This window comes from Elephas maximus, chromosome 13, assembly GCF_024166365.1.
Source record: "Elephas maximus indicus isolate mEleMax1 chromosome 13, mEleMax1 primary haplotype, whole genome shotgun sequence".
In the NCBI taxonomy this organism is placed as follows: domain Eukaryota; kingdom Metazoa; phylum Chordata; class Mammalia; order Proboscidea; family Elephantidae; genus Elephas; species Elephas maximus.
Window position 1 is genome coordinate 31,508,173 of NC_064831.1, and position 22,572 is coordinate 31,530,744.

Consider the following 22,572-nt stretch of genomic DNA (forward strand, 5'->3'; position numbering starts at 1 on the left):
AGGTGAAGAGGACTTGAAGCACTTACTAATGAAGACCAAAGACTACAGCCTTCAGAATGAATTACACCTCAATATAAAGAAAATGAAAATCTTCACGACTGGACCAATAAGCAACATCATGATAAATGGAGAAAAGATTGAAGTTGTCAAGGATTTCATTTTACTTGGGTCTGCAAATAAAGCCCAAGGAAGCAGCAGCCAAGAAATCAAACGAAGTATTACATTGGGCAAATCTACTGCAAAAGACCTCTTCAAAGTGTTAAAAAGCAAAGATGTCACTTTGAGGACTAAGGCGCTCCTGATTCAAGCCATAGTATTTTCAATCGCCTCATATATATGGGAAAGCTAGACAATGAATAAGGAAGACTGAAGAAGAATTGATGTCTTTGAATTATGCTGTTAACAAAGAATATTGAATATACCATGGACTGCCAGAAGAATGAACAAATCTGTCTTGGAAGAAGTACAGCCAGAATGCTCCTTAGAAGCGGGGATGGTGAGAATTTGTCTCATGTACTTTGGCCATGTTATTAGGAGGGACCAGTACCTGGAGAAGGACATCATGGTTGGTAAAGGAGTGTTGTTGTTAGGTGCCGTTGAGTCAGTTCCAACTCGTAGTGACCCTATGTACTACAGAAAGAAACACTGCCCAGTCCTGCGCCACCCTCACAATCATTCTTATGCTTGAGCCCATTGTTGCAGCCACTGTGTCAATCCATCTCTTTGAGGGTCTTCCTCTTTTTCACTGATCCTTTGCTTTACCAAGCATAATGCCCTTCTCCAGGGACTGACCCTCCTGATAACATGTCCAAAGTATGTAAGACATAGTCTTACCATCTTTGCATCTAAGGAGCATTCCGGTTGTACTTCTTTCAAGACAGATTTGTTCGTTTTTTTGCAGTTCACGGTTTATTCAATATTCTTCACCAACACCACAATTCAAAGGCATCAATTCTTCAGTCTTCCTTATTCATTGTCCAGCTTTTGCATGCATATGATGCAATTGAAAATACCATGGCTTGGGTCAGGTATACCTTAGTTTTCAAGGTGAAATCTTTGCTTTTCAACACTTTAAAGAGGTCTTTCATAGCAGATTTGCCCAATGCAATGTGCCTTTTGATTTCTTGACTGCTGCTTCCATGGGTGTTGATTGTGGATCCAAGTAAAATGAAATCCTTGACAACTTCAATCTTTTCTCCATTTATCATGATGTTGCTTATTGTTCCAGTTGTGAGGATTTTTGTCTTCCTTATTTTGAGGTGTAATCCATACTGAAGGCTGTGTTCTTTGATCTTCGTCAGTAAGTGCTTCAAGTCCTCTTCACTTTCAGCAAGCAAGGTTGTGTCACCTGCATAACGCAGGTAATGAGTCGTCCTCCAATCCTGATGCCCCGTTCTTCTTCCCACAGTCCCGCTTCTTGGATTATTTGTTGAGCATACAGATTGAATAGGTATGGTGAAATGATACAACCCTGACATACACTTTTCCTAACTTTAAACCATGCAATGTCCTCTTGTTCTGTTTGAACAACTGTCTCTTGATCTATGTACAGATTCCTCATGAGCACAGTTAAGTGTTCTGGAATTCCCATTCTTTGTAATGTTATCCATAATTTGTTATGATCCACACAGTCAAATGCCTTTGCATAGTCAATAAAACACAGGTAAATATTTTTTGGTATTCTCTGCTTTCAGCCAGGATCCATCTGACATCAGCAATGATATCCCTGGTTCCATGTTCTCTTCTGAATCTGGCCTGAATTTCTGGCAGTTCTCTATCGATATACTGCTGCGGCTGCTTTTGAATGATCATCAGCAAAATTCTGCTTGCATGTGATATTAATGACATTGTTCCATAATTTCCTCATTCAGTTGGATCACCTTTCTTGGGAATAGGTATAAATAAAGATCTCTTGAAGTCATTTGGCCAGTTAGCTGTCTTCCAAATTTTCTTGGTATAGATGAGTGAGCTCTTTCAGCTCTGCACCCATTTCTTGAAACATCTTGATTGATACTCTGTCAATTCCTGGTGACTTGGTTTTTGACAATGCCTTCAGTACAGCTTGGGCTTCCTCCTTCAATATCATCAAGTCCTGATCATATGCCACCTCTTGAAATGGCTGAATGTTGACCAATTCTTTTGGATATAATGACTCTGTGTATTCCTTCCATCTTCTTTTGATGCTTCCTGCATCTTTTAATATTTTCCCCATGGAATCCTTCACTACTGCAACTCAAGACTTGAATTTTTTCTTCAGTTCTTTCATCTTGAGAAATGCAGAGCATGTTCTTCCCTTTTGGTTTTCCGTCTCCAGCTTTTTGCACATGTCATTATAATACTTTGTCTTCTCAGCAAAAAAGAGGAAAACCCTCAATGAGATGGATTGACACAGTGGCAGCAACAAAGGGCTCAAGCATAGCAACAATTGTGAGGATGGTGCAGGATCAGGCAGGATTTTGCTCTGTTCTACATGGGGTCACTGTGAGTTGGAATGGACTTAACGGCACCTAACAACAACACTGAGACCCACGTTCCAGTCACCTGAGCCAACCACTTTCAAGTCTTTTGGCTGTAGTTCCCCCTCCCCCTGCCCCCTGTATTCATTCCCAAATTTCTAAATAATAAAACCTGTTTGATTTTTCCATCATTGTGGAGATTCCTTTTATCTCTCTCCTATGTTAGATTTCACTGTTTCTTAGCTCCCAAATTGTTTATTTTATTGTTTTTCTTCCTTGTTTTATTGGAGTATAGCCTCAGATAGTGTTGTTGTTGTTGTTTTGCTCGAATCAATTCCAACTCGTGGTGACCCCATGTGTGAGAGTAGAACTGGCCTTTCAGAAGCAAATTGCCAGGCCTGTCTTCCAAGGTGGGTTTGAACTGCCAATCTCTTGGTTAGTAGTCTAGCATTTAACTGTTTGTACCACTCAGGTACTCCACAACTCTGGTGGCTTGTGATTGCGTGCAAAATAAACCTGCATGTTTGAATAATCCTTACTCTCCACTCACACTTGATTGATAATTTGACTGGGCATAAAGCTCTAAGTAGGAAATATTTTTTCTTTAGCTTTTTGAAAGTATTGCTTTATTGTCTGTGAAGTTTCATTGTGGCTGTTGAAAAGTTTGATAACATTTTCATTCCTGATTTCATATGTGACCATTTTCTCCTACTCCTGGCGCCAAAGCTTTTTAGGATCTTCTCTTTATCCCTGATATTTTGAAATTTCACTCAATATGACTTGTTGTAGATCTTTTTATTATTTATTTTACTGGGAACTCAAGGGTCCCTTTCGAACTGGAAACTTGTGTCCTTCAGTTTGGGGAATTTTTTGTGTGTGTGTGTTATTTCTTAAATAATTTCTCCCTTTCATGTTTTTTCTCTTCTCTCCTTTTGGAACTCATTATTTACGTTACAATTTTTTTTTTTTTAATCTTTCTTCTGCAATTTCTTATTGTTTTTTTCCTACTTCCTGGAACGACAACAACAACAATAAAAAATCCAAATCCATTGCTGTCGAGTTGATTCTGACTCATGGTGACTCTAAAGGACAGAGTAGAACTGCCCCATAGTGTTTCCAAGGAGCACCTGGTGGATTCAAACTGCCGGCCTTTGGGTTAGCAGCCATAGCTCTTAACCACTGTGCCACCAAGGTTTCCTTACTTCCTGGAAGCATTCCTCAATTATAACCTCCAATACCTCCTATGAAAATTTTAAATGTTGCTGTGATGTTTTGCATTTTAAAGAGGTATTTCTTCTCTGGATGTTCCTTTGTATAACATTCTATTCTTTATAGATGCAATATTATCGCTCACTTTTCAATATTAACTATCATTTGTTTTTGTCAGTTTTTTTTTTTTTCTGCTTCTATCTTGTTTCTATTTCCTCCAACTCTCCCTCCCCCGTCCTTTTTTTCCTTCTATTTTGGTGTGTATATTTCTTATCGAGAGCTTTAAGACTGAGACACTAAATAGATGATTGGACTCTCTGGGTGGGAGAGGACAAGGTTTATGGACAAGTGGATTTCTTTTGCAATAGGATGAGTAGGTGAGGACTCACTGGTGTCATTGGGGAACCCCCTAAATAATTATAACCCCCTTATAATTCTGGAAGCCAGAATTCTGGTAGCTAACCAAAGTAAGGCGTTGTATGTGTGTGTGTGGGGTGGGGGGGCGGGGGTGGGGAGCAGGGGTTTCATTTAACTGGTAGATTTTCTTTCCTTTTTTTTTTTTTTTTTAATTGTGCTTTAGGTGAGAGTTTACAGAACATATTCGTTTCTCAATAAACAGCTAATACACAAATTGTTTTGGGACATTGGTTACAAACCCCATGATTTGTCTCAGCTCTCTCCCCTTCTCTACCTTGTGTTCCTTGTTCCCATTAGTCCAGTTATCCTGTCCCTTCCTGCCTTTTCTTTGCTTTTGGGCTGGTGTGCCCATTAGTCTCGTATACATGGTTGAACTATGAAGCACATTTCTCATGTGTGTTACCGTTAGCCTATCTGATCTTTGGCTGAAGGGTGAACCTCAGGAGTGATTTCAGCACTGAGTTAAAAGATTGTCTAGGGGCCATGCTCTCAGGGTTTCTCCAGTCTCTGTCACACTAGCGAGCCTGGTCTTATTTATTAATTTTTTGTGTGTGTGAATTTGAGTTTTGTTCTACATTTTTCTTCTGTCTGGGATCCTTTATTGTGATCCCTGCCAGAGCAGTTGGTGGTAGTAACCGGGCACCTACTAGTTGTTCTGGGCTCAGTCTCGTGGAGCTTTTGGTACTTTTGGTTCATTAGTCCTTTGGACTAAGCTTTCCATTGTATCTTTAGTTTTCTCCACTCTCCTTTGTTCCAGCTGGGAGGGGCCCAGTAGATGTATCTTAGATGCTCGCAGGCTTTTAAAACTCCAGACGCTACTGTTTGATGTAGAACATTTTCTTTATAGACTATGTTATGCCAGTTGAGCTAGATGTCCCGAGACCATGGTTACTAGTCCTCAGCCCTACAGTAGCTCAGTCCCTCAGGGTGTTTGGATGTGTCTATGAAGCCTCTATGGCTTTGCCTTGGTCAAGTCATGCTGACCTTTCCAGTATTGTGTACTGTCTTACCTGTCACCAAAGCTACCACTTATCTACTATCGTCTCTCCTCACCACTCCCCTCCCTTGTATTCATCAAAGATTGCTTCTTTCTGTGTGGAAACATTTGTTTTTATAATAGTGGTCTCATACAGTATTTGTCCTTTTGTAATTGACGTATGTCACTCAACATAATGACATCCAGATTCATCCATGTTGTGAGATGCTTCTCAGATTCATCGTTGTTCTTTAGTATTGCATAGTATTCCGTTGTGTTTGTGTACCATAGTTTGTTTATTCATTCATCTGTTGATAGGCACTTAGGTTGTTTCCATCTTTTTGCTATTGTGAATAACGCTGCAATGAACGTGGGTATCTATTTGTGTGATGGCTCTTATTTTTCTAGGATATATTCCTAGGAGTGGGATTGCTGGATCGTATAGTATTTCTAGCTTTTTAAGGAAACCCCTGTATCTTTTTCCAAAATGGTTGTACCATTTTGTATTCCCACCAGCAATGCATAAGAGTTCCAATTTCCCTGTAACCTCTCCAACATTCTTTATTTTCTGTTTTTTTTTTTTTAATTTGAGCCAGTAATGTCGTAATACAATGGTATCTCATTGCAGTTTTGATTTGCATTTCTCTAATTGCTAGTGATTGTGAGCATTTCCTCATGTGTCTATTAGCCACCTAAATATCTTCTTTGGTGAAGTGTCTGTTCATAACCTTTTCCCATTTTTTAATGGGATTATTTGTGTTTTTATTATAGAAGTGTTGGGTTTTCCTACAGATATTCGAGATTAGACCTTTGTCAGATATGTCACAGCCAAATATTTTTTCCCAGTCTGTAGGTTCTCTTTTTACTCTTTTGGTGAAGTCTTTTGACGAGCAAAATTGTTTAATTTTTTAGAAGATCCCATTTATCTAGCTTATCTTTTGGTGTTTACATGGTGTTAATTACGGTTTGTATCCTGATTGTGCCATATATTAGAGCCCCAGTGAAAACCTTATGAATAGCAACAGGATATTGTCTGATATAGTGCCAGAAGATGAGCCCCTCAGGTTGGAAGGTATTTAAAATACAACTAGGGAAGAGCTGTCTCCTCAAAGTAAAGTTGACCTTAATGGCATAGATGGAGTCAAGCTTTTGGGACCTTTATTTGCTGATGTGACACAACTCAAAATGAGAAGAAACAGATGCAAACATTTATTAATAATAGGAAAGTGGAATGTATGAAGTGTGAATCTAGAAAAACTGGAAGTCATCAAAAATGAAATGGAACACATACATAAACACTGATATTGTAGAAATTAATGAGCTGAAATGGACTGGTATTGGCCATTTTGAATCAGACAATTATATGGTATACTAAGCCAGAAATGACGAATTGAAGAGAAATGGCGTTGCATTCATTGTCAAAAAGAACATTTGAAGATTTATCCTGAAGTACAGCCCTGTCAGTAATAGGATTATACACATATGCTTATAAGGAAGACCAGTTAATGTGACTATTATTCAAATTTACCCACCAACCACTAATGCCAAAGATGAGGAAGTTGAAGGTTTTTACCAATTTCTGTAGTATGAAATTGATCACACATGCAATCAAGATGCATTGATAATTACTGGTGATTGGAATGCGAAAGTTGGAAACAAAGAAGGAACAGTAGTTGGAAAATATAGCTTTGGTAATAGAAATGCTGCTGGAGATCACATGATACAATTTTGCAAGACCAATGACTTCTTCATTGCAAATACCTTTTTTCAGCAACATAAATGGTGACTATACACATCAACATTGCCAGGCGGAATACACAGGAATCAAATTGACTAAATCTGTGGAAGGAGACAATGGAAAAGCTCAATATCATCATCCAGAACAAGATCAGGGGCTGACAGACCATCAATTGCTCATATGTAAGTTCAAGTTGAAGCTGAAGAAAATTAGAACAAGCCCATGAGAGCCAAAGTAGGACCTTGAATATATTCTACCTGAATTTAGAGACCATCTCAAGAATAAATTTGACTCATTATACACCAATGACCAAAGACCAGATGAGTCGTGACATGACATCAAGAACCTCATACATGAAGAAAGCAAAAGGCCATTAAAGAGACAGGAAATAAAGAAAAGACCAAAATGGATGTCAGAAGAGACTCTGAAACTTATTCTTGAACATAGAATAGCTAAAGCAAAAGGAAGAAATGATGAAGTAAAAGAGTCGAACAGAAAATTTCAAAGGGCAGCTTGAGAAGACAAAGTATTGTAATGAAATGTGCAAAGACCTGGAGTTAGAAAACCAAAAGAGAAGAACATGCTAGGCATTTCTCAAGCTGAAAGAACTGAAGGGAAAATTCAAGCCTCAAATTGCAATTTTGAAGGATCCTATGGGGGGAAAATGTTAAATGATGCAGGAAGCATCAAAAGAAGATGGAAAGACTACACAGAGTCACCGCACCAAAAGGGATTGGTTGATGTTCAACCATTTCAGGAGGTAGCATATGATCAAGAACCTATGGTAATGAAGGAAGAAGTCCAAGCTGCACTGAAGGCATTGGCGAAAAACAAGGCTCCAGGAATTGACAGAACACCAATTGAGATGTTTCAGCAAATGGATGCAGTGCTGGAAGAGCTCACTAGTCGTGCCAAGAAATTTGGAAGACAGCTACCTGGCCAACTGACTGGAAAAAAATCTATACCTGTGCCCACTGCAACAGAATTGGAAATTATTGAATAATATCATTAATATCACACACAAGTAAAATTTTGCTGAAGATAATTCGAAAGCAGTTGCAGCAGTACCTTGACAGGGAACTGCCAGAAATTCAAGCCAGACCCAGAAGAGGATGTGGAACGAGGAATATCATTGCTACATTTCAGGTAGATCTTGGCTGAAAGTGGAGAATACCAGGAAGATATTTACCTGTGTTTTATTGACTATGCAAAAGCATTTGGCTGTGTGGATCATAATAAATTATGGATAACGTTGCCAAGAATGGGAATTCCAGAATACTTAATTGAGCTCATGAGGAACCTGTACCTAGACCAAGAGCAGTCGTTTGAGCTGAACAAGGGGATACTGCATGGCTTAAAGTCAGGAAACTGTGTGCCAGGGTTGTATCCTTTCACCATACTCATTCAGTCTGCATGCTGAGCAGATAATGAGAGAAGCTGGACTATATGAAGAAGAACAGGGCATTAGGATTGGAGGAACACTCACTAACAACCAGTGATATGAAAAAGACAAAACCTTGCTTGATGAAAGTGAAGAAGACTTGAAGTACTTACTGATGAAGATCAAAGACTACAGCCTTCAGTACACCTCAATATAAAAAAAAAATCCTCATAACTGGACTAAGGAACATCATGATAAAAAGAGAAAAGATTGAAGTCGTCAAGGATTTCATTTTACTTGAATCCACAATCAATGCCCATGGAAGCAGCAGTCAAGAAATCAAAAGACACATTGCATTGGGCAAATCTGCTGCAAAAGACCTTTTTAAGTGTTAAAAAGCAAAGATGTCACTTTAAGGACTAAGGTACACCTGAGCTAAGCCATGATGTTTCCAATCATTTCATATGTGTTTGAAAGCTGAACAATGACTAAAGAAGACTGAAGAAGAATTGATGCTCTTGAATTATGGTGTTGGTGAGGAATATTGAATATATCGTTGACTGTCGGAAGAATGAACAAATCTGTCTTGGAAGAAGTACAGCCAGAATGCTCCTTAGAAGCAAGGATGGTAAGACTTAGTGTCGTATACTTTGGACATGTTATCAGGAGGGACTAGTCCTTCAAGAATGACATCATGGTTGGTAAAGTAGGGGGTCAGTGAAAAAGAGGAAAAACATCAATGAGATGGATTGACACAGTGGCTGCAACAATGGGCTGAAGCCTATCAACAATTGTGAGGATGGCGCAGGATTGGACAGTGTTTTGTTCTGTTGTATGTGGGGTTGCTATGAGTTGGAAAAAACTTAACGGCATCTAACAACAGTGTTGATCCTCTTTTTTCTTCCATGATCTTTATATTTTTTTTGTTTAATATTTATGTCTTTCTTCCATTTTGAATTAATTTTTGTGCATTGGTGTGAGGTATGGGTCCTGTTTCATTTTTTTACAGAGGGACATCCAGTTTTGCCAGCACTATTTGTTAAAAATACTGTCTTTTACCCACTTAATGGACTTTGAGTCTTTGTCAAAGATTATGTGGCCATAGCTAGATGCATTTCCATCTGGGTTCTCCACTCTGTTCCGTTGGTCAACGTGTCTGTCGTTGTACCAATACCAGGTTGTTTTGACTACCTTAGCTGTATAGTAGGTTCTGAGGTTAGGTAGTGCAAAGCCTCCTACTTCATTATTCATCTTTAACAATACTATACTTATCCAGAGCCTCTTTACTTCCCTTATATAGTTAATGATTAGTTTTTCATCTTGTTAGAGAGTGCTGTTGGTATCTGGATTGGTATTGCATTGTATTTTAGATTGTTTTGGGTAGAAAAGACATTTTTACATGTTGAATTTACCTATCCATGAGCATGGTATGTTTTTCCGTTTATATAGATCTCTTTAGGTTTCTTGCAGAAGTATTTTGCAGTTTCCTTTGTACAGGTTTTTTTAAGTCCCTGGTTAGATTTATTCCTAAGTATTTTATTTTTTTAGAGGTTTTTATGAATGGTAAAAATGGTATTTTTTCCTGATTATTTTCAGCCTCTCCATTGAGAATGATGTTGGCTGTTGGTTTTCTATAAACCAAAGGAAACCAAACCCATTGCCATCAAGTTGATTCCAACTCTTAGCAACCCTATAGGACAGAGTAGGATTGCCCCATAGGGTTTCCAAGGAGCAGCTGGTGAATTTGAACTGTTGACCCTTTGGTTAACAGGTAAACACTTAATCACCAAACGTCCTTTATTATATTGAGGAGAGTCAGAGCTTTTATCAGGAATGGGTGTTGGACTTTATCAAGTGCCTTTTCTGCATCAACTGAGATGATCATGTGATTCTTTTCTTTTGTTTTATTTATGTGGTGGATTACGTTGCTTGATTTTCTAATTTCATACCTGGCCTGAATCCTACTAGGTCGTGGTGTACTTTTTTTTTTTTTTAATATGGTGCTGAATTCTATGCTAGAATTTTGTCAAGAGTTTTTGCATCTATATTCATGAGAGATAAAGGTCTGTAATTTTCTTTTTTTGTGTCTTTGTCTGATTTGATATCAGGGCTATGCTGAATTTATAGAATGAATTCAGAAGCATCCCTTCCTTTTCTATGTTCTGAAATAGTTTGAGTAATACTAATGCAAGCTCTTCTGTTAATGTTTGGTAGAATTCTCTAGCAAAGCCATCTGGGCCAGGACTTTTTTTGTTGTTGTTGGGAGTTTTTTTTTCTCTTTAATTACCTTTCAATCTCTTCTCTTGTTATGGGCCTGTTCAGATTTTCTACCTCACTTTGTGTTAGCTTAGGTAGGTACTGTGTTTCTAGAAAATTTTCCATTTCCTCTAGGTTTTCAAATTTGTTGGAGTACCATTTTTCATAGTACTGTGTCATGATCCTTTTTATTTCAGTTGGGTCTGCTGTAATGTCCCCCATTTAATTTATTATTTGGGTCATTTGCTTCCTCTCCTGTTTTTCTTTTGTTAATTTGGCCAGTGGTTTGTCCATTTTGCTGTTCTTTTCAAAGAACCAACTTTCAGTTTTGTGGATTCTTTCTCTTGTCTACTATCTCTTTATTTCTGCTTTGATCTTTATTATTTCCTTTCTCCTGATGACTGTAGGCTTTGTTTGCTGTTCTTTATTTGTTCGAGTTGTAGGGCTAATGTTTTGATTTTATCCTTTTCTTTTTTGATGTGTGTGCTTATTGCTATAAATTGTCCTCTGAGCACTACCTTTGCTGTGTCCCAAAAGTTTTGGTATGATGTGTTTTCATTCTCATTTGATTCTAAAATTTTTTTTATTACATCTTTGATTTCGTCTATTACCCCATGGTTTTAAGCAAGTTGTTATTCATTTTCCATGTGTTTGATTTTTTTTTTCTTGCTCTTCCTGAAACCCTGGTGGCATGGTGGTTAAGTGCTACAGCTGCTAACCAAGGGGTTGCCAGTTTGAACCTGCCAGGCACTCCTTAGAAACTCTATGGATCAGTTCTACTCTGTCCTATAGGGTCACTATGAGTCAGAATCAACTCAATGGCACTAGATTTTGGGTTTTCCTTTCTTAATGTCTACATTTATGGCATTGTGTTCAGAGAAGATGTTTTGCATTATCTCGATATTTTGGATTTTGTTGAGGATTGCTTTGTGGCCTAAGATGTGGTCTATTCTGGAGAACGTTCCATGTGCAGTGGAAAAGAATGTGTACTTTGCTGCTGTTGGATGGAGTGTTCTATACATCCATGAGGTAAAGTTGGTTGATTGTGGCCTTTAGGTCTTCTGTATTTTTGCTGAGTTTCTTTCTAGATACTCTGTCCTTTACCAAGAGTGGTGTGTTGAAGTCTTCTACTATTATTGTGCTACTGTCAATTTCTCTTTTCAGTGCTGTTAGAGTTTGTTGTACGTATTTTGAAGCCCTGTTGTTGGGTGCATAGATACCTATTATGGTTATGTCCTCTAGGTGGATTGTCCCTTTAATCATTATAGAATGTCCTTTCTTGTCTTTTATGGTGGATTGTCTTAAAATCTATTTTTCTGAAATTAGTATTGCCACTCCTGATCTTTTTTGGTTGCTGTTTGCTTGGTATATTTTTTTCTATCCTTCGATTTTTAATATATTTATGTCTTTGTGTCTAAGGTGTGTTTCTTGTAGACAGTTTATTGATGGGTCATGTTTTTCTTTATCCATTCTGTTACTCTCTTTCTCTTTATGGGTACATTTAAGCCATTTACATTCAGTGTGATTATTGATAGGTGTGAGTTTATGGCTGTCATTTTGTAGTGCCTTTTTTTTTTTTGTGGTGCTGATGTTCTCTTTGTTCCTCTTACTCTCCTGTGCTGAGTCCTTTTTGCTTGTGAAGTTTCTTTTCGTTTCTTTCCTTATTGTAGATTTTGTGTTCACTGAGATTTTGTTGTTCTTCTTCATCTTGATGAGTAGGTTTGCTAACTTTCTTTGTGCTTACCTTGAAATTTACCTTTATTTTCCTAAGTTTTAACGAGTCTTTTATTACTTGATATTGCCTTGACTTCCTTTCCATTTGAAAGTTCTATACCTACACTAAATAGTCCCCCTTTTATTGTTCTAATATTTTTGTCATTTACAGATTGACCCTCTAGTTCCCTGTTTTAAAGCTTTTAGTTTTGTTTTATCCTTGAGAATTCATTACCTAGGTCGGTATTTGGCTGATGCTGACCCTTGTCCCAGATTCAAGTTGTTGTCTGATGTTGCTGGTTTTCTAACCAAAGGACTCTCTTTAATAATTCTTGTAAGTTTAATCCAGTAGGTTTTCAGTAATGTTTTCAGCTATGACCAGCGTCGCCAAGGCTAGACCCTTTTTGGCCCTATTTCACCAAAGAGAAATCCTTTAGTCTTCTGGGATAGAGGAGGGACAGCCATCTGGCTGAGTATGTTGGGAAAAGGGACCTGGGCCTAATTATTCCTTACTAACCAATCTTCTAGTTTTTAGTCCCACCTCTCATCCCTGCCTTCAGGTGTATGTGGTGCCTCCGGGGTTTCCAGGATTCTTTACTTGAATAGACTTGCTTTTCGTTGGCTTCCCAACTCTTCCCTACCTTTTTACAGGAAGTTAGGAAAGCTCAGAAACCTGAAGCCAAAGTTGGCTCACACTTAATAGAATACTTTAGTAAGTTAAATTTTAATTTAAATACATAAATAAATAAACCTAACATATGTGTATAAAGGAAACCCTGGTGCACATAGTGGTTAAGTGCTATGGCTGCTAACCAAGAGGTCGGCAGTTTGCCTCTGCCAGGCACTCCTTGGAAACTCTATTGGGCAGTTCTACTCTGTCCTATACAGTTGCTATGAGTTGGAATCGACTCGACGGCAATGGGTTTTGGTTTTTATATGTATAAAAGCATCATACTAAAATGAACTCTCATGAATGTACCACCAAACTAAAAAAAAATAGGACCTCACTGTACTGGTTTCCTAGGGCTGCCTAAAAAAATACCACAAACTGGATTGCTTAGAAGAACAGAAATTCTCTCACAGTTCAGGAGCCTAGTAGTCTGAATTCTTCTTCCTAGGAGAAGATCCTTTCTTCTCTCTTCCAGCTTCTGGTAGTCCCAGGTATTCCTTGACATGGAGCTACAGCATAACTCTATCATCACATGGCCATCTTCCCTCTTTTATAAGAGCACCACTCATATTGGAATAGGACCCCCCCTACTCTGGTATGACCTCATGGTAATTTAACTGATAACATCTTCAAAGACCTTATTTCCAAACAAGGTCATGTTAATAAGTACTGGCAGCTGGAACCTCAGCATAGTTTTTTGTGAGTCACAATTCAATACCTAGCACTTAGCTAGTGCCAGTGAGTTTTTTCTAAGGCGAACTGTTTCCTGGATCAGTAGATCCATGCTTTTCATTAGCTCTAAACATTTGCATCCCCTCTGCTCTCTCTATCCTTGCTTAATAAAGACTCTGTCATGCCCTCTAGCATTGTCTTCCAGTTAACCTCTCCCTCACATTTTCTATCTCCTTATCCTTTATGTTTGTTGCATGCAATTTACCTAAGATCTCAGTATATTTTGGCAATAGAGGCTGTCAGAACATCTAGTTTGCGATATTGCTAGAACAGGAAGTCCCAAATCCTATCCACATCCTTCCTATCTTGTAAAGTTTCATTGACATCATTAGTGTACTGTCATCTCCTTTTCTGTCCTTTTGCATTTGTGATTTTAAACATTTTCAATTCCTTTCTTGTCATTTTAGTGAAGCTCCAGGACAAATTTGAGATAAACACTTCTGTTCAATTCAAAATGTTTAAATGGAAGTTGGTTATATTTCTTTTCAGAGTTGTGTAGCATTATATCAGGAAATCTAATAACTCCAAGAAAGGAAACTCATATAGGGGTCTCTTGAAATGGTCATTTGGTATAGTTTTTGCCTAGGTAATATTACTGGGACAAATTCCTATGTAGCATTGCAAGTATTTTTTTGACATCTTTTCACCCTCTATGGCGAATCATCCTGTGGATAAAAGGGTTCATTTTGAGACTTATCTAGTTGGGAAACCTTCACTTTGAAATACATATTTGCATTTCACAACAAAACTTTTAGAAAAGATATATTAGTCATCTTGATTAAAGAACTGAACAATTTAAGCTGGTTTAGAGACAAGAAAAGACCAAAATGTTCATGTTAAACCCATTGCTTTCCTTGCCAATGAAGAAAGATGATGGCCTCTTCTTAATCTGAGTGGCTAGAAAACTGGTTAATAATACAACTTACTGATTCCACAACTTCATGTCTTTTCGTAAGCCTAAACCCTGGATATACGAAGTATGAAAGTATTTCACTACAGAGTATTAGTGTAGGCCAGTTTTACATTGACACTCAAGCCTTGAGTTGCCCATAGGCTCACTGTTTCCTTTGTGAGCTAGGAATCTGCCTGCAGAGGCCAGTCCAGGTCATCCCTTCACTGTCATCAGGTAGGGTCCTTCCTGGCAAGGCCCTGCCCCTTCTTGGCCCTGACTACCTCTGGGCAGCATGGCACCTGGGGTGGGCCTGCTCTCCAGCTCTGACAGGCAGTCATCTGTCTTACAGCACAGGCTCTAATTACTCCATGCCATTAGCCTGCCTGGCAGGACTACAGATGTTATTAATGGTCATGAAATTATCCAATGCCTTTAAAACTCCAGAGCCAGTCAATGTTAGTCCCCATGACCTCTCAAAGCACTTTATTTCTTTGTTCATTTTGCTGCTATATTGAACCTTAACCTTGAGCACAAAATAAAAAAAAATTCAGAGGAGAATGTCGTTCTCCCCCATTTTCCCTTGGTCCCTTCCTCAGCTCCCCCAAAAAACAATTATAACTCATCATTTTGCCTCTTTGCTAGATTGTTTATTTGCAGGGATCTCTTGAATATATGATGTGCCATTCTCCCCTACCCCTACCCACTGTATGGATCTGTTTTCAAAAATTAAAAATAATGTGTTGCTCGTTATTAGAAAATCAATATGTTTTCATGGTTGGAAAAATTAGAAAAATGCAGATGAGCAAAAAAGGAGAAGAAAAATCCATAATCCCACCTTCCAGAGATAAACGCTGTCAACACTGTATGGCATATCTTTAGATGTTTTTCTGTACAGATAGGTAGAAAGATATGAGGTGATGTTATAATAATAATATTAACTAACGTTCACTGAGTTCTTAGTGTGGAACAGGCACTGTCCAGAATGCTTTTCCATGTAATAACTCACTGAATCTTCTCCAAAACCCTGGGAGACAGGCTTAATTCTATTCTCATTTTGCAAAGGAGGCAACAGAAGAATGGCGAGATGAAAAATATTCCCAAAGCCTCTCATCTATTAACTGAAAGAGGTGGAGTCTGAACCCAAGCACTCTGGCTCTGGGATCTAAACTCTTAATACATTATACTACTATCTAGAGCTTGGCTCTTAACCAAAAGGTCAGCGGTTCAAATCCACCAGCCGCTCCTTGGAAACCCTATGGAACAGTTTCACTCTGTCCTATAGAGTCTCTGCGAGTCGGAATCCGCTCGCCAGCAATCGGTCTGTTTTTTTTTTTTTTTTAATTACCTTTAAAATTTAATAAACCTTGAATATCTTTCCATGTTACCATTAATCCACAACATGATTCTGAATAATTCTGGAGACTGAATTGAAAATAAATAAATAAAACCAAACCCCTTGCTGTCGAGTCAATGCTGACTCAGAGACTGACTGAATAGAATCCCAAAATATGGGTATGCTAAGATTTCTTTAACTAAAGTTTCCCTCTTTCTATTTTTCCTTTTTTTCTATAATAAATAACATTTTGATGGACACATGGGTTATTTTTAAATGAGATAATTCCTTTAGGAATATAACCTCAGAGAAAGCAAAAAATTAACGAACAACGTGAACAATGTTTGTTTCACGCTCACAAATGACAGCACGGTGCTCTCCTTGGTTCCATTCATTGTTTCCAAGAGCTAATCATCTGCTTAAATAAAAAAAATAAAAATAAAAAACCAAATCCATTATGGGGCGGTTTTCTATGTGTCAGTCACACCTTATTCGTGCTGTTTAAGTGCTGATATTTATTCACAAGGAATTCAGGCTCAAAATGAGATTCTGGTGAAATCAGAGAGAATAAAAGGAGAAAACTCTTTTTTGAATGTCTTTTCCTATTATACACTGCCCTTTTTTCTAGCTCTTTCCAAGTGAGCTTCAGTTTTTTTTTTTTTTTCAACTGAGCAGGAAATTCTTCAGAAATTCTGTCCTTTTCCTCAGCTGGAAATTCTTCAACTGTTCAGTATCCAGAAACTTTAATGCAGCTTCAATCTAGTCCTTGTTCTGGGAGGAAATTTCTGGCATGCCATTTCGTCTCATCTGAGTTATAGGCTAGGTCTATATTTGGCCAGTAAATCCACCATGGCAGGGGCTATTTGGGATTTTTAGCTGATTGTCAGCTGGTCCGTGTAAAATGCACTTGACTTGACCTCCGGTTGATAGGATGGACTAAGTAACTGTCCAGCTTTATAACAGGCCCATTCTTCCATGAGTGAAGGTACCACCCCAGTTTCAGGCAAGTCACTGGTAGAGTAATATGTGGGCAGAGGCCATGTTTGCTTATTTATTTTTTTACTCCACGTAACTATGCCTAGCACCCAGGAGACGTTCAACACCTGTTTGTGAAGTTGAAGAAGTCTCAGGAGATCTGGGTTCTAGTTTCAGTCCTACTACAGATTAGCTGTGGAGGGGGGCATATTACTAACCACTTTGCACCTCAACTTCCTCAGACATACTACCCCTTTGGTAACTTTCGGAAACCTAATGAAATCATTCCTGCAGTTCTTTAATTTCCATGGAAAATCATTTCACAGGTTCTCAAAGTATTAACTTTCAAGTAAGAGTAAAACATACTGACTCTTATTTTTGTTGTTGTTGGGTGCTGTCAAGTCGGTTCCGACTCATAGTAACCCAACGTACAGCAGAACAAAAGAGTGGCTGATCCTGCATCGTTCTCACAATTGTTGCTATGCTTGAGCCCATTGGTGCAGCCACTGTGTCAATCCATCTCATTGAAGGTCTTCCTCTTTTTCGCTGATATCCTTCTCCAGGGACAGGTCCCTCCCTCCTGATAACACATCCGAAGTATGTGAGATGAAGTCTTACTATTCTTGTTTCTACGGAGCATTCTGGCTGTACTTTCTTCCAAGACAGATTTGTTCATTCTTTTGGAAGTTTATGGCATATTCAATATTCTTCACCAACACTATAATTCAAAGGCATTAATTCTTATTTTTAAATACATGTAATTTTAACTGTATGGGGCAAATGTATGATCTCTTAGGTGTTTTAGCCCCTTTTCCCTATTTCAGCATACATTAAAGATGACATTTACACTTGGAACACCCTCCCATGGGTGACCCAGTATAGGAATTATGGGCTAGAACATAGACTGTGGGACTGTATACAATTCATAGTCCACTAACACAAACTTCAGCCCTTTTCACCCACTAATTGTTCTTAGCTGTTGTCAAGTTGGCCCCTGACGCATGGCGACCTCATATGTTACAGAATAGTGCTGCCCCCATAGGGTTTTCTTGACTGTAATCTTTAGGGAAGTGGATTGCCAGGCCTTTTCTCCGTGGAGCCACTGGGTGGGCTCTAACCACCAACCACCTGGTTAGCAGCTGATTGCAAACGGTGTTCACCACAGGCTCTCCCATTTAGGAAACCACATTGGCTAACACGTATTTCAACACTACTCTAAGGATAGTGTGGGGGTAGTGGTGTAGAACAGGCAAACTGATCAAAGAAATAGAAGAGAGTACAGACACTGAATCACGTACCCACGGGAAACTGGGACATAAAAGAGCTTCTTACCAAATCAGGCAGAAGAAGAAGGATCACATTGTAGATGGTGTTGGGAAAACTGACACACTATGGAAAAAAATAGTTGGATTCCTTCCTATCTCACGACATATGCAAAAAATAAACCCCAAATGGATTAAAGACCTAAGTAGGAAATGAAAAAAATACAAATCTTACAGAAAAGTATGTAGGAAAATATCTTTGTGATTCTGGGGTTAGGAGTAAATGCCTTAACCAAGACCCAAACAATATAAACCATAAGGGGAAAGCTGATGGATATGACTACATCCAAATTAGAGAGTTCAGTTCAAAACCTTTAACCTACCTACATGGGAGAGGATGTTTGTAGTGTCTAAAATCAACAAGGAAACCCTGGTGGTATAGCGGTTAAGTGCTATGGCTGTTAACCAAGAGGTCAGCAGTTCGAATCTACCAGGTGCTCCTTGGAAACTCTATGGGGTAGTTCTACTTTGTCCCATAGGGTCGCTCGCTATGAGTTGGAATTGACTTGATGGCAGTGGGTGGGTAAAATCAACAAGGAGTTAACTACCCTAGAACCCCCTGAAAACTGGTAAGAAAAAGACAGGAAACTCACACAGGAAAAATCTGGGCAAAGGATATAAACAGGTCGAAGAAGGGAAACTCAAATTACTGCTAAGCATACGAAGAACTACTCACTTCACTAGTAATCGGAGAAATGTAAATTTAAATGACAATGCAATCCACTTTAAAATCACCAGATTGTCAAAACTTGGGAATCTTATAAATATCGGAGGCCGAAAGGGATATGGGGCAATGAGACCCCTCCAGTGCTGCTCGGTGGGAGTGTCAACTGGCACAAGTATGGTCTCAAAGTCCCTGAGAACAGGAAGTGCCATTCTAGCCCACGCTCCAGCTCTCTCACTCCTGGTGCTGGTGCGGACCCAGAGACTGCCTTGCAGGGCTACGTGAGGGGACACAGCTGCAGAGCTTTTTGCAGCACTGTGTGCGGTAGCAAGGAACTGGAGTCAACCTTGGTGTTCATCACTAGGGTAGTGGACAGGGACACCGTGGCACAGGTAAAGCAGTCGGCAGTAGTAATTAAAGGTAACAGCATGGAGAGATCTCAAAACACAGGGCTAGGTGAAAAACGAAGACGTAGAATGAGATTTATAGCACACTGCAGAGTTCTTGGGAGGTGCAAATGGTTAACATACTCAGCTACTAACCTAAAAGTTGGCAGCTTGAGTCCTCCCAGAGGAACTTGGAAGAAAGGCCTGGTGATCTGCTTCTGAAAATTAAGCCATTGAAAATTGTATGGAGCATACCTCTACTCTGATACACATGAAGTAACCGTGAGTCAGAATCTACTCGACGGCAACTGGTTTTGCCTTTTGTAACACACAAACACATGAGGTAATACTATCTATTGTTTAAGGATATACCATACCGAACCAAACCAAACCCACTGCCGTTGAGTAGATTTTGACTCATAACCATCCCATAGGGTTTCCAAGGCTGTAAATTTCTACAGAAGCAGACTGCCACATCTTTCTGCCATGGAGCCCTTAGGGTGGAGCCGCTGGTGGTTTCAAACCACCGACATTTCGGTTAGCAGTCAACCACTTTAACCACTGGACCACCAGCGTTCCTTATTTGAGGACATACGTATATCTAAACAAAGCTAGTAGTGAGAATCGCTGTTGGGGATGGGAAAGGGGCATCAGCAAGTCAGAAGGAAAACAACAATAAAATAAAACAGGGGCCTCTCATGGATTAGAGCCCTGGTGGCTCAATGGTTAAGCTTTCTGCTGCTAACCAAAAGGTGGCAGTTCCAATCTACCAGGTGCTCCTTGGAAACCCTATGGGGCAGCTCTGCTCTGTCCTATAGGGTCGCTATGAATCAGAATCAACTCCATGGCAATGTTTTTTTTTTTTCCTCACAGATTGGTGAGCGTACTAGGAACTGAAGAGTGGAATTACTTCAACTCTGTGGATCTGTGGTCCAAAAGGGAAAAGAAAAGGAAGTAAAATCAAATTGGAATTTGGGTGAGTGAAGAAACATCTTTATAGTGATAGCCTTGACATACTCTCATGTTTACATGCTGCATAATAAATCATTGATGAGCTTCCATTCTTCGTGATTTGTAATAGATTAGTGGTGACACACTCCCCAGCTGTCAGAACCCCAGGGCTGAGAGGCGCTGCAGGAGCTGTTTGTGTTCACAATTCTCCACTTAGTATAAGCCTTCTGAGGTGAAGTCACCCATAAAAACTAAAGACAGTCAGCCCTAATACTGGAGACACCAGTAGGAGAAGGATCTGGGAAAGGTTTCCAATTACTATTCCATAAAGACCTAGTCTGAATACCTCTTTATCCAGAGTTTATTTCCTCCATCTAATATTTAAAGCCTTCCCCTTGTAGAATGAAAAGCAGAAATCTAAATAGCTCAAACATCATTTCCCTAATTCCCACAGCCGGCACTGCTCAGGCTGTCTCTAAATTGTGAATACAAATGAACAGAAGACAAAAATCATTTTGCTGAATTCTGCAATGAAGTATTTCAGCGGAGCACAGAGAAACAGATTCTGCAAAGCTCTGAAACTGGCGAGAAGACTGTTCTCAAAATCTACCAACCAGAGACCTGGGAGGAGCAGCCTGCTTGAGATCCATTTCTCTCCCTCTCTCCCCTTTCCCTCTCTGCCTTTTTGCACCAAATTCACTTGTCGATTTCATCAAAGAGCTACTTGACTGGATTTCTGAATCTGCCCCTACTCTAAATTGATCAGTTATTCAAGGTGAGCTCCATGAGACTGTTAAATAACCAGGTCTTTTTCCTTTCACCTTCTGCAGTTCCAGAGAAATTCCCCTTCCTGTGTGTCCCTATCAAATGCACACATTTTAGGAAGACAAGCATTCCTTACTAATATCTTATCCTGCAGACAAATTAATTTTTTAAATGTGAATCTGGATTTTTTTTTTTAAGGCACATTTACTGCAAAGATGGTTGTAACCTTTTGCTTCCAGGTCAGAATAGAGTGATTTTTCTATCGCTCATGTGTTTACTATTTGTCATTTAAAAATACGCAGTTCTTGGGCTCATGTAGAATTGCTGTGTATTTACAGTTCTAAGGATTAGAATGAAATTGGTAGCTAAATGGGGTGTTTCTTGTGATCAATGACTGTAAGGTAATGTGTGTGGCTTGCAACCCAGCATCCACAGGAGAGTCACTCCTTGGATTTGAACATCTGAGAATTACTTAGAAGGAAGTGAGGCCAGGTGCTCTGGGTACTAGCTCACTCCTCCGGAGGGGCTTCCAACCACATGCAGACCATTATCTCATTAGTTCTCAAAATATCCCAGAGAGGAAGAAAGGCAGATGCTAATGGAGTAATGAAATGGCATCAAGCCTTTGCTAACGTAACAATCACTTCCTCCTTTCCTGCCCCCAGTCCCTAACTCCAGATGTGGAAACCGAGGCAGAGGGAGCTGAAATTGCCCACCGAGACCCCCAGAGAGTCACCAGCAAAGGGAAGACTGGGAACAGGATGCTGCTACCTATCAAACTGATGGAATAGGTTTTTTAAAAAAAATGCCTAAATAAAGGCTAAATCGCTCACTTAAGATAGCAGCAACCTTCTATTTCCAAACTGTCACTGAGTGTGGATAGCTAGGAAGTCAAAAATGTGCTGAGAAGAAGGATGGGCACTGGGCCAAGATAAAGCCATAGACAGGCTTTCACAAGTGGCCACTTTGGGGTGCAGCTGGGCTCTTCTGCTGACTCAGTACTTTGCTGATAAGTGCAATTCAATTTGGTTCACATCTTTATAGACACACACAACACATACCAAACTGACCTCATTTGGTCTAATTCCTCAGGTTTTTACCAAGGTCTTTGAGGCTATTTTCTTAAAGAACTGCTGTGATAAAGGCTTTCATTTTTAAAGAAGCTGGTTTGGTTCAAGTTTCTTCCCTGCTTTAAGATTGTGAGTCTACAGCCTCACCTGATAGGACACTTCTGGGTCCTTCCTTTCATTATTCAAGGGCTTCAGATTATTGGACTTGTGGTCACCACAACCAGTCCGCCAGCCTAGCGGGGCCCTCCTCAGAGGTCCCTGTGTTCCTTGGCTCAGTTTTCATGGACTTCAGGTCCCCTCTTCAGTCCCTATGAAATCTTTTCTCTTTGGAGGAGGGGACTAATATGTAATGGCTGGTCACCAATGACTGGTACAACATAGTCAAAGGAATAAATTTTTAACTGTGGAATTGTAGGCATGTGGAAGCATTTCTGGGAAGAGGAAGTTTTATGGTAACTCCACCAGGCATCCTACTTGGAAGGTTAACCCCACCGTGGAAAGATAGCATCATTCAAGAAAAACACAAGTGTTATTGTTTCTCCTTAGTCAGCCTATTCAACATTTTTAAAGCTGATAATGTGAATGAAGCATTTTTTTGTTCATTCATTCAGTCAGCAAACACAAAAAGGAATAAGTAATATAGCCCCTTACATCAGGGGGCCCCAA

The 22,572-nt window shown here is 39.4% G+C and overlaps 1 long non-coding RNA gene across 1 annotated transcript in view; it reads left to right on the forward strand.

Annotated features, from left to right (window-relative positions):
* LOC126057178 (uncharacterized) overlaps window positions 1-22,572 on the forward strand; it is a 54,469-nt gene that overhangs the window by 30,555 nt on the left and 1,342 nt on the right. Inside the window, exon 3 of the long non-coding RNA XR_007512444.1 lies at window positions 19,994-20,096. This is a non-coding gene — a long non-coding RNA (uncharacterized LOC126057178). The remainder of the gene's footprint in view (window positions 1-19,993; window positions 20,097-22,572) is intronic.